The 13,335-nt window shown below is 40.4% G+C and overlaps 1 long non-coding RNA gene across 1 annotated transcript in view; it reads left to right on the top strand.

Annotated features, from left to right (window-relative positions):
- The first annotated feature begins 408 nt into the window (after nucleotides 1-408).
- LOC143686278 (uncharacterized) overlaps nucleotides 409-13,335 on the top strand; it is a 39,705-nt gene continuing 26,778 nt past the window's right edge. Inside the window, exons 1-3 of the long non-coding RNA XR_013176998.1 lie at nucleotides 409-526; nucleotides 2,090-2,208; nucleotides 5,203-5,304. This is a non-coding gene — a long non-coding RNA (uncharacterized LOC143686278). The remainder of the gene's footprint in view (nucleotides 527-2,089; nucleotides 2,209-5,202; nucleotides 5,305-13,335) is intronic.

The raw sequence follows: 13,335 nt of genomic DNA, 5'->3' as shown, positions 1-13,335 counted from the left end.
TTTCCAGTATACTGCACAGATTTGTATTATTCTTGAAAATACTTAAGATGGTTGCCTTTCCTACCAGACTGTGAATTTCTTAGGGCTAATACTATGAGGTATTCAGCTTTTAATAATTAGTTATAGTCAGGTTCCTGGCTCAATAAGTAATTGTAGAGTCAAGGGTCTTTTCCCTCAGTCTTAAAGACAGGAGTCAGTTCAAAATCTATTCTGAATATCATTCAAACTTTCTAAAGTGTCTCTACTTTATTCTCTCTGAACCCCACCAGAACAATAAGGATGAAAAAATCCATATCATGACTTTTAAATCACGATCAACCAGAAACCCCCTGAGAATCTAAATTAGGTTCCTTTCCATTTGGTCTCCTGAGGAAGGGATTCTAGAATGTAGGGATCAAAAAATGGAAGGAAGGGAGAATGCAACTGGGATTCAGAATCCACTGATTCCATGAACAAGCTCTCTGTCACTTCACTGTCTGAGCTCACACAGGTGATAAGGAAGAAAGCAGAAGTTTCTGGAATATGGGTAAGATGCTCAGAGCATATTCATGGATTGAGGTGACGGGCCTTCTTTTGGAAGTCAAATATGTTGCTTTGACTCTTTCCAATCTAGTGAACATTTTCTAAGGCTCTGCTTTTAACTTACACTCTTTTTATTTAAAAATTAGAGGGAGGAAAAAACTGTCAGTCAAGGAGGTTTACATTTAGATACTAATTTATATACAATTTTATCTAAGTTCTAGATCATTTCAAAGTTATTATTTAATGAGTATCATATCAGTCCCTGGAGAAAGGAATGTGTTCCATCAAACTCACTCCTTCAGGGGCAGGCATGGATTTGGCTCTATGAGCAGTGATGTTTTTCATAAGGTGCACTTTGCCTCCATATAGGGAGGCATAACTCATAAAATAAGGCTCTTATGCCTTAAGTACCTGTTCCAGGAATAAACCCTGTTTTCTGTGGTTAAAATTTCTATTGTAAGCCAGCTAGGTCCTTGTACACAATATGGTACAATTAATTATTATGTTGTCTGGTCATATTAAATGTTATAAAATGCTTTAGAATAGAAGATGAGAGAGAAAAAGAAAAAGGAGAAGGAGGAGGAATGAATACATGGCATAATAACACCTAATAGGTCTTAACTTCTTTCTGACTCAAAAAGAGAATGCCTCCCTTAATGCAGATTCCCACTGGTGCTCCAGGTAGGAAGATGGAGGAGATAGCTGCACTATGGTTTTCCTTGAACTGACCATCTCTGTTGATGTTTTCTCTGAGTGATCAAAGCACTTTTCAGTGCTGAAGATCAATGAACTTAACTTCGACTTACTCTCCTTCTTTCCTTCCTTCCTTTATCCATCAAACTCATCTAGGCAGCTTGGACTACTGGATTCTAATCCAGTACTGACCAACAATCCCTCCTACTGCATTTCTCCCATCTGAGAACTCATGGCTGGCTTACAGTCTAAGTTCTTTGGCCTGGTATACAAATAGACAATGTAAGGAAAGTCATGTTTTAGGAATAATAATCTGGCAGCAGAAACTAAAGGCAGTGAATAAATTAGTTATTTTGTCAATTAAAATAGCTTGGTATGATGTGGACCGCGAACAGGAAGACATTGTGCTAGAACTATTATTCTGGGAGAATATGACCATAGAATATCAAGTCTATTAAGAACCAAGCCTTATGCTAAATACTTCACATACATTACTTCATTTGTGATAAAAGTAATTCCCCCTGTCAAAGCCTTTCAGAGCACCCAAACTCTTCTGCCATGGCACTTTTCAAAACTGGTAACTATGCATTTATTTCTGTAGTTTTTTAAATGGTTGCTTCTCCATGCTAAGTCCTAAATCATGTACCTGGCCTGTGGTAGATACTCAAGAACTTTGTTGAATGAATATGTGATTATATCTTAATTATAACTCTGGTAGAGTCTAGCTAGATGCATGAAAAGAAAAGCTGTGGAATTCTAGGAAAAAGTGAATAACCAAAGTGCACAATAGAATAAGGGAGGGCAGCTCTGGGATATACAACTGTGACTCTAGAACTTGGTTTTTAGAGTGATTCAACTCCCAATGCTTTGACAGGATGGCTTGCAGTTTAAATTGTTGAGAGAAAGAGACACTGATCGGTTCAGCTTGATCCAGGGAACCACTAATGATCCAATCGTCTATGACCAGAAGGATGGAGTCACATACCATTGAAGGTAATGGGGGAGGCAATGCTCAGGGAAATAGGTTACTAGGCTTGAGAAGATTATTCAAATGGTGTTTGCCAGACTGCTGGGCTTGGAGAAGAATATGACACTATGTATACAGATAGATGCTTTGAAAACACATCCTGTTATGGCATGATGTGTGGACGTCATGGTTCAAGTTCCACACTTAATACTTTCTTCCTCTGTGACCCCGGGCAAATTACTTAAACCTTCCCTGTTTCAGTGTCCTCACCTACACAGTGAGCATCATAACAGTACTGAACACTTAGATTTGTAGTGAGTTTTTAAAGAGATAATGCATGTAAAACATTTGTTCTTGGTTGCTAGCTGCCAGAATGCAATATACCAAAAATGGAATGCTTTTAAAAAGGGGAATTTAACAAGTTGCTAGTTTACAGTTCTAAGGCCAAGAAAATGTCCCAATTAAAACAAGTCTATAGAAATGTCCAATCTAAGTTATCCAGGGAAAGATACCTTGGTTCAAGGAAGCTGATGGTGCTCAGCTTTTCTCTCTCAGCTGGAAGGGCACATGGTGAACATCTTGGCATCTGCTGGTTTTTTCTCCAGGTTTCTTGCTTCATGAAGCTCTCTGGGGGGAGTTTTCCTTCTTCATCTCCCAAAGTTGCTGGCTAGTGGACTCTCTGCTTTGTAGTTCTACAGTGTTCTGAAGCTTTCTCCAAAATACTTCTTCTTTTGTAGGATTCCAGTAAACTAATCAAGTCACACGTAGGATGGGTGGAGGCACGTCTTCATCTAATCAAGTTTAATACCCACAATTGATTGAGTCACATCTTCGTGGAGATAACCTAATCAAGTTTCCAACCTATAGTACTGGATAGGGTTGCTCCCACAAAATTGATTAGAATTAAAATATGGCTTTTCTAGGGCACATAAATCCTTTCAAGCTGGCACAACACTTAACACAATGGCTGGCATTAGCTTCATCACTGCAGTGGAAGATGAGGAAGTTCAATCTAGAGTATCTCTTTCTTCAATAAAATAAGTGTCCTGACCCGCAGGACAGTCAACGGGGTCCGCCACCTGCTGAGGGAAGAATGGCTATGGGACAGAGAGACGCAAAAAGGACAGCAAGACAGGATTCTGATCAAGCTGCAAATTTTATTAAGCAAGCCAGGTGTATATATACCGGCTTGGGGAGGGAGTAGGGTATGTGGGGCATTATGATAGGAGGGAGTTCGCACCAGCGGGAAGGGCTGGTTAGATAATTGGTGGGGAGTTCGCGCCGGCGGGAAGGTCCCGGCGGGAACCTATTTCCGTGAAGAACCTTGTTGTACTATATAGATGCCATTGCATTAGCCGGGGTGGCCATGTTGGCTCAATCGCTATCTTAGGTTAGCCTCTGGTCCCCGACAAATAAGAAATAAAGTAAGGAATCCCATCAGGACTCTGCTAGGATTATTCGTTTCTGGGAGTATGAAGGGCTTGATGTGATGAAGAATTTCATATTTGGGAAGATGTGATTTGAGCAAATCCAAACTGGATCATTTGATACCCAATTTTAATAGTTTATTAAAACAGCATAGTAGATTTAAGCATCATCACACATCCCATTAAAATATCAGTTCTTCAGTACTTGCGAGTTCCACAGGTTGTGAAGGCTAGAAACTCCATCTTAAAGTCAGGATCTTCCTACTCAGACCCAATGTTGAAGAGCCAGGCAGGTCCCACAGGCTGGTGCTAATAAGAAATAAGGAGGTAAAGCATCTAGTCTTCAAGGTTCCTGACTAATCACTCAGCTATTGAGTTTGAACAGATAAGGTGAAAATCTTTATCTCTAGCCATTGTAGCAGGCAGCACATGTGATTGGATATGTTTATGTATCTATTTAAATGAAAGGTCGTTGATTTAATTTCTTCACATTTAGTGAACTCATAGTAACCTGAAACTCGTTTTACAAATGTCAACCTGTGCTTCTCAAGGCCAGATGACTTCCTCTGTGAAGTGTCAGAAGGGATAGCAAGAAGCAGTTTGGAAAAGGGCCATTCAGAAACTTGGAGAAATGTGACTATACTATCAAATGAGCAGTTTCCTTTCAATTTAATTGTGTCCCTCTTTTGGACCCCTGAGGTCTGAGTTGTTATTGCATTACATCCCAAGGGATATGTTGATAACCTCCATTTTTTCAATTTACATAGGTTAATAGTATATTCTTATTATAATAATGATTTTAATAATTCCTTTGAGTTTATGTTTACCTTTTTGAGCCTACTTTTCTCCTTGGTTGTCAGGGTGTTTTTGTTCGGTTGTTTTTATTTAAATACACGCCACACTGCATTTCTTTTCAAAATATGTGTCTTCAGGTTGAGAGATACAGTGAAAGGGTCTTCTCTTTTATAGACATCTCGTAGATTTCAGATGTTCTTAGTTTTGGAAGTTATTTAGAGATCTGCTGGCCCACACCCTTTTTATTATGACAGAAAACTAGAGGCCAGAAAAGTTATATGATTATCCTAAGTCACTCATCTCATTTAGGGGAAAAGATGAGAGAGACAGAGGGGAAAAAAAAACCAAAGTCAGTAGATCCAGAGGGTAATAAGTGTGATGAAGGAAGTAATTATGTAATAGATAGTGTGGGTGAGAGGGAGGTGGCTGGTGGCAGTGATGCAGGGGCCTGGCCCCTGAGAGGGACGCAGTCCATCCAACTCTTGCTATAGGCCCGCCCCACCCCTATTTCCCACAGCCATCACTGATCACTTCAGACCAATGGGACATTACTTCTCTCTGGACTTAATTTATTCTACTTCTATGGCATCTGTCTCATACTGCCTTCTGTTCTCATTTTTTTTAATCTTGCTTTTCGATTATAAGTTCCTTGGGGCTAGGGCCTGGATTTTTTTCATGTTTTTCCCACATTGTAGCAAAATGCCTTGAAGCACATCACTCTTAATTTTTAAATTGAATACCATTGTTGAAAAACTTAGCAAATTACATTTTCTGTTTTTCTTTTCCCTTGACTCTCAGGTCATTTGCATGAAACATGATCTGTGCTGCAGAGGAATCCTTGGGCTCCTGCTGAGTAACTCAGGCCTGCTTCTTTAATCCTTGATGGTAGGAGGCACAGCGGTATGTTTAGGATAAGATGAAGGGTGTCTGGTATTGTGTCCTGACCTCAAAATGAGAATTAACAGCGGGTCTGGATAGATTCCCAAGTAACATGAGCTTGTTCTTGTGTAAATGTCTTTAATAATAAACGATGAGAAATGCAGACGGTACAATAGATTTATTTTTTCATTATGGAAAGTCCCTGTGGGTTTTCAGTACCCAAATGTTAAACAAAAAGAAAGGAAAGCTATGATTTCAGGCCTTTGATAGCACATCATAAAACAATTTCAGTTTCATGTGAGATAATGACTTCTTTGGGATTTCTGGAGGCTGTGAACGCACCTGGTTTTTTGGTTTAATTGCAGACAGTTTTGATAAGTGTGATGTTAGATTCTCTGTGGTTGGTGTACCGAAATGGAATATAGATTATGGTTAGAAATATGAATTAGAGTGACCCTGAAAACCTTCAGAAAATCATAACTTTAGGTCTTCATATGAAAAGTTAACTTTAAAAAATTTTTTTTAACTTTTTTTATTGTGTAGTATAACATATATACAAGCAAAGAAATAAAAAAACAATAGTTTTCAAAGCACTCTTCAACAAGTAGTTACAAGACAGATCTCAGAGTTTGTCATGGGCTACCATGTGATCCTCTCGTTTTTTCCTTCTAGCTGCTGCAGAATATAGGAGGCTAGAGGGCTTAAATATTTTTTTATCATCACAATCGACTTTTTTTAATGGAAAAAATATATATACAAAAAAACTATAAATTTCAAAGCATAGCACCACAATTAATTGTAGAACATATTTCAGAGTTTGACATGAGTTACAGTTCCACAATTTTAAGTTTTTACTTCCAGCTGCTCTTAAATACTGGAGGCTGAAAGAGATATCAGTTTAATGTTTCAGCATTCATATTCATTTGTTAAATCCTATCTTCTTTGTATAACTCCACCATCACCTTTGATCTTTCCATCCCTCTCTTTAGGGTTGTTTGGGCTGTGGAAATTCTAAATGTTTTATATTGAGAGGGTCTGTCACTATTACGGGGTAGGGAGATGGAATCATCTGATGTTCTGGAGAGACTGGGCTAGTTTTCAGGGCTTTTCTGGACCAGGGACCCATCTGAAGGCTGTAGGTTTCTGGAAAGTAATCATAGTGCATGGAACCCTTGTGGAATCTTATATATTGCCCTAGGTGTTCTATTGGATTGACTGGAATGGTCCTGGTTGGGGGTTGGCTGGTTATGATAGGTAGAAGGTCTAACTGAAGCTTACAAAAGAGCAACCTCCAGAGTAGCCTCTTGATTCTATTTGAACTCTCTCTGCCACTGATACTTTATTAATTGCACTTCTTTTCCCCTTTTCGGTCAGGACGGAATTGTTGATCCCATGGTGTCAGGTCTACATTCATCCCTGGGAGTCATCTCCCACTTTGCCAGAGAGACTTTCATCCCTGGATGTCATGTCCCACATAGAGGGGAAGGCAATGACTTCATTTGTAGAGTTGGGCTTAGAGAGACTGAGTAGGCCCTACTTTTAATTTTTCCTCTTAGCTACTCCAGAACATTAGAGACGAGAAGGAATATATATATATATATATATTTTATATCATCACTTTTTTTTTCTTTTTTGTGAAAAATAACATATATAATTAAAAACTAATAAATTTCAAAGCACAGGACAACAATTAGTTGTAGAACAGATTTCAGAGTTTGGATGGGTTACAATTCCACAATTTTAGGTTTTTATTCTTAGCTACTATAAGATACTGGAGATTAAAGGAAATATCAATACAATGATTTAGCAATCATACTTGTTTGTTAAACCCTTCCTTCTCTGTATAACTCCATCATCAGCTTTGATTTTTCTATCCCATTCTTTAGGGGCCTTTGGGCTATGGCCATTCTAAATTTTACATGTTGGAACAGGATGTCAATAATATGGAGTGGGGAGATGGACTAATTGATATTTTGGAGAGGCTGGGCCCTCTAGATTTCAGGACTTATCTGGTCCAGACACCTATCTAGGGGTTGTACGTTTCTGGAAAGTTACCCTACCTCATGCAGCCTTTGTAGAATCTTATGTATTGCCCTAGGTGTTCTTTAGGATTGGCTGGAATGGTTTTGGTTGGGATTTGGCAAGTTGTGATAGGTAGCAATGTCTAACTGAAGCTTGCATAACAGTGACCTCCAGAGTAGTCTCTTGACTCTTTTTGAAGTCTCCCAGTCACTGATACTTTATTAGTTACCCTTCTTTTCACCTTTATGATCAGGATGGAATTGTTGATCCCATGGTGCCAGGGCCAGATTCATCTCCCCATGCCACCAGGGAGACTTTCACCCCTGGATGTCATGTCCCATGTAGGGGGCAGGGCAATGCTTTTACTTGCAGTGTTGGCAGCCTCTTCATTTTATAGATGTAAAAGTGAGAGCTAGAAGGATAAAGGAATGTAGTTGAAGGCCTCATAGCCAAGCCACGATTGAAACATGCTTACAACTTAGAACTTTAGACTTTTTCATGTTGCCTTACATTATTGAAATGTGGTGAAAGTTTGGTAAACTGCAGTGTTATACACACATAAGCTTATCATTCCCATCATCTTATTGTGCTGCCTCTTGTCCCAGCCTGCCACTAGTATGACATTATACAAGTCAGTTGATCTCCTTGGTCCTTGGCTTCCTTGCCTATAAAACACGTGGAGTTAGCTGATATTCAAGTTCTCTTCTATTTCTAAAACTCCACTCCTCCATGACTTTTTTTTTCTTTTAAAGATTATAGAGATAGTAGTTGAAAAAACCTTGGAATTTACCAAGAACCTCTTCACTTTTGTCTCCTTCGATTCTCCTTCTTCAGTCTCATCTCTTGTTACTTCCTCCCCATCCCCTCCTCTGACCTACTACCTAAAATGAACTTATGGCTCCCCAGTGCCCAGGCACTGTTGCAGTCTCAGAGCTTCTGCACATGATGTGCTTTCTGCTGTCTTTGACCCCCTTCATCTACTATTTGTTCTCTAAGCCCCAGTTTGAGTGTCACTTTCTCCAGGAAGTTTTTCTCGATGTCCCTTTCTAAGGACCCCCAACATCATTGCCTCGGGCTGTTGGTGGTCACTGTACCATGTTATAACTCTACTTAGCTAGGCTCTGAACCCCTCAACTCCGTATCTCAATGCCTGTACTTGCCTGAAGCATAGGAGAGGCTCAATAAATGCTTTTTTGAATGATTGCTGATTAGCTGTCTCTAAGAGGTGACCTGCTGTTCCACACTGCTCTCTGTGTCGTCTTTCAGTGAACTTTGACATCTAGGCACTGCCTGGTGGGCACATTCAGCTCTGTCTTGGATGGAATAATGAGGGTGTTGAGAAGACCCTTGGGACCATTCTGCTAATGGAGGGAGCTCATTGTCTATGACTTCTGAGTCGGTGTCATCAATAATGTCTTGGGGCTAGCTGTCTGCCACACGTGGGGTACCAAACCTTGTTTCAATGAGGAAGCTCCTGAAAGATATGTAGGCGTGGCTCCCTGTGAGTTTACATGATTTGGTGTGGGGAGGGAGCCTTTTTGGAGTTCTGGGGAAGTAGGTGTGATGCTTCTTCCGTAGCTGGAGGATGGGAGGAAGTAAGCCAGTCTCTAAAATTTTCAGTTCTTTTTTCCCTCTTTGTTTTCTGAGTGATTTCTAGGTGAACTCAGGCTGCTGTAATTACTGCTGATTTCTGGTACATTGCTGGCAAAAACAAAATGGCTGCCCTGGTAGCATCAAAGGCTCCAGGAGTGGGGAAAAAATGGTGCAAGTGGCAGTTTTGCTGGCTTAGGTGCCTAGAAGCCCAGCTTACCTAGATAGTCCAAGAAGATACTTAGCAGGGGTGGGGGTGCTCAGAGAGGAAAACCTCACTTGGGAGCTCAAGACCAAGGAAATGACATGGAAAGAGTGGGCGTGGTCCCAGTGAGAACCTGGATTCTGCTGTGAGAAACTTCCTGCTGAAGGATGAATGCGAGTTGACCACCAAGCTTGAGGAAAATGACCTCTTACCACCTCAATGTGTCAGAATTCTGAAGAAATCCAAGGTGAAATAAGATGAAGAACACCAAACAGAAATAAGAAAAGTCAAGATTTTAGTAACCTGGTCAAAATTAATGAAGGGTATACACACAGCAGGCTACTGGATTCTCTAGGCTCTTCTCTTTTCTCCGGCTTTCCCTCTCCACACCTCCCTCTACCTGTTCTCTTGCCCTGGGGCTGAGAAACAAATAGGGGTATTCCTTTCTATCATTCATTTATTTAGAAATGTTTACTGAGCTCAATGACTGCACTGTAGGAGTCTTACAGATACAACATGAAACTAGGTGGGGTTCTTGCCCTCCTGGAGCTTAAAGTGTTTTAATCCTTCCTCCTTCTTTATTCTACTGAAAGCTTAATCTTCCCATCAGCCCTGTGTGGATACTTCTGTCTTTTCTTTGGATGCAGTGGGGTGGATGAGGTGGGGTATCCTCAAGGCAGGTCCCCACAGGGAGACCAAGGTAGGTTCTTGGCAACTAGGAATTAGATAGCAGACATGAAGGGGAGGTAAGGGTTCAGCTCAGCAGCTTTTGGATCAAAGAGGGCCTCTGAGGCTTGGTGAGACTGGTTACTCTTGGTTGGAGCAGTCACCACAGAAAAGCATCTGTTTGAGTAGTTGTTTTAATTGAGACTCTAGCAGGAAATAGATGACACACTGAAATGGCTAATTGAGAAGAGTTTAATGAATGGACTTTTTACTGGGATCTGGGGAAGGTCAAGGAATTCAGCAATGGGTGAGAAAGTGCCCAGGGACTAGCCACAGTGGGAAACATCTTCCATTTTATGATTAAGTGTGGTAGTTCATGGAGCTGGCTGACTTGGGATAATTTGCCAGCTGGAAGACTTAAGCATGTGGCTTTCATGTTGTGCCATTTCCTTCTTTATTGAAGCATCTATAGGCATTATTAAACCTACTTTACATGAGGCATGTTAAGCATACCACACATACAATAAGTGAGGGAACTGAGATTTGAACTCACATCTGCCTGATTCTAAACACCATGTTCCTTCTGGCTTTAGCCATTACACATGTCATTCTGTAGGCTGTGAGAAATGGGGGAAGGGATAGCACCATCATTACCTGTTCCTTTAATCAGGAAAGCAAAATCGACTTTGGATGCCCCAAGCAGACTTCCACTTACTTCTCATTCCACATGGCTTCCTTACAAGACGTCCCCAGCTGTAAGGTAGGTTAAGAAGGCAAGTGTTTAGCTTTTCCAAGCGACCAGGAAGCATGGAATTGGAAATGAATCTTGGGTCAGTCACCTCATGGCTGACTTCTTTTTCATACAGTTTTTGTGGCATAGTCTGTCTTTAAGTAGGTTTATACAATGTATCTAGTTACAATTACATAATGAAAGACCACTTGCTTTCTGGGTATTTAAGGTGGCAGCATATCTCTGATCTATCATGCATTGATTGTGCAATTTAACTCTGAAAGCATTTTTACTTTCTATGTCTCTGGATTCTTGAGGGACATGTCTTTCTGTGGCTGCAGGTGCTAACAATAGTGCCAACAGTGACAGAATTTGAGATGAGTGGAAAATCCCTGAACACACTCCCTGGCACAAAGCAGCATTCAGTAAATGGTGACTCTTATCATTGCTCATCATTTCTACCTTCAGATAGGACTTGGATGACAGAGGAAGATCTTGGAGGGAAGCAGCTGGCTATGCAGATGGTGTTGACAAATGGCGTTTGGATGTGTGAACCCTGGCTTAAGACACCCTGGCTAAGGGTGGAGAATGGATGGAGTGCAGAATACATTTGCTCAGAAGGTAGCAGAGAGAATGCTTTAAGCTGATAAGGAAGGAGAGGGAAAGAAGACAACAGTTAGATAAATCAGTAAAATCTTATCTGCAAAGAAGAGGAATAATGAATTAAAAGGATGAAAGTGAGAAGCAATTTGGTAAGTCATACAAAAGACAGCTAGGGAGGGAACTGGGGATTGTAGTAGCCCATGAGTTGACCTTTCATTGGACTGATCTCACTGTATTGCAGTTGTGTCATATTTGTATTTACTTTGCCTTGTAAACACAATCTGAGATAAAATAAGCACCATTTTAATTTTCTGAAAGGGGAGAGAAGTAGATTCCAGACCTGCAGATAGCATCAAGTCTAACTGAGGGGCTTAGATGAAGAAGAAATGTTCTGAGTCACCTGCATGAGGGGTCTAGAGATAAAAATAGTATCATTTATAATGTACTTCCCTGTGCTGGGCACTGTTCCAGGAAGCTTACTTAGATTACTCCATTTAATCTTCACAATAGCCCTATTGGGTAGTGTTCTAGTTTGCTAGCTGCCGGAATGCAATATACCAGAAATTTGATGGCTTTTAAAAGGGGGGATTTAATAAGTTGCTAGTTTACAGTTCTAAGGCTGAGCAAATGCCCCAATTAAAACAGGTCTATAGATATGTCCAATCTAAGGGCATCCGGGGAAAGATACCTTGGTTCAAGAACATCGATGACGTTCAGGGTTTCTCTCTCAAGTAGGAAGGCACATGGAGAACACGGTCAGGGTTTCTCTCTCAGCTGGAAGGGCACATGAGGAATACGGTGTCATTTGCTAGCTTCCTCTCTATCTCCGCAGGAGGCATTTTCCTTCTTCATCTCCAAAGGTTGCTGGCTGGTGGACTCTCTGCTTCATGGTTCTGCAGCATTCTCTGTTATGGATTTCTCATAGCTCTGTCATTTTTCTCTGCTGTCTCTGAATCTCCAGCTTTGTCCAAAATTTTTCCTGTTAAATAGAATTCCAGTCAACTAATCAAGACCCACCTGAATTGTTAGAGTCACATCTCCACCTAATTCAGTTTAACAACCACTCTTGATTGGGTCACATCTCCAGGGAGATAATCTAATAAAGTTTCAAACATACAGTACTGAATAGAGATTAGAAGAAATGGCTGCCTTTACAAAATGGAGTTAGGATTAAAACATGGCTTTTCTAGGGTACATACATCCTTTCAAACCAGCACAGGTAGTTACCATTATCATTCCCATTTTACAGTTGAGGAAACTGAAGCACAGGGAGATTAAATGACTTGCCCAAGATCACTTAGCTCATAAGTGGTTTAAACCCAACCATGCTGGCTCTGGAGGCCAGGCTGATTCCCTATTCTATGTAGATAAATTATGTAGGTTTAACTAACCTTTTTCTTTGATGGGCTTACTAGACTAGAAATTTGGGGAAATGTTGAAATGTGCACTTCCTTTTGAGAATGTTAGATTCTATTGTAGAACATTGGTGTAACATTTTAAGATGTATGTGTGTCAACAAGCAAACTCACTGCCCTCCCCCTGTCTATGTGGGACATGACTCCCAGGGGTGTGGATCTTCCTGGCAACATGCGACAGAAATCCTAGAATGAGCTGAGACTCAGCATCAAGGAACTGAGAAAACCCCTAGAATGAGCTGAGACTCAGCATCAAGGGATTGAGAAAACCTTCTCCACAAAAAGGGGGAAGAGCGAAATGAGACAAAATAAAGTGTCAATGGCTGAGAGATTCCAAACAGAGTCGAGAGGTTATCCTGGAGGTTATTCTTACACATTAAATAGATATCACTTTGTTAGTCAAGATGTAATGGAGAGGCTGGAGGAAACTGCCTGAAACTATAGAGCTGTGTTCCAGTAGCCATGTTTCTCAAAGATGATTGTATAATGATATAGCTTTGGCAATATGACTCTGTGATTGTGAAAACCTTGTGTCTGATGCTCCTTTTATCTACTTTATCAACAGACGAGTAAAACATATGGAACAAAAATAAATAGGGGGAACAAATGGTAAAATAAATTTAGATTGAAATGCTGGTGATTGATGAGGGGGAGGGGTGGAGGGTATGGTATGTATGAATTTTTTTCTGTTGTCTTTTTATTTCTTTTTCTGAATTGATGCAAATGTTCTAAGAAATGATCATGATGATGAATATGCAACAATGTGATGATATTGTGAATTACTGATTATATATGTAGAACAGAACAATCAAAAGTTAAGA

The sequence above is a fragment of the Tamandua tetradactyla genome, chromosome 6 (genome assembly GCF_023851605.1).
Source record: "Tamandua tetradactyla isolate mTamTet1 chromosome 6, mTamTet1.pri, whole genome shotgun sequence".
In the NCBI taxonomy this organism is placed as follows: domain Eukaryota; kingdom Metazoa; phylum Chordata; class Mammalia; order Pilosa; family Myrmecophagidae; genus Tamandua; species Tamandua tetradactyla.
Note: the sequence above shows the minus strand (reverse complement) of the source record. Positions and strands in the feature narration are given on the sequence as shown.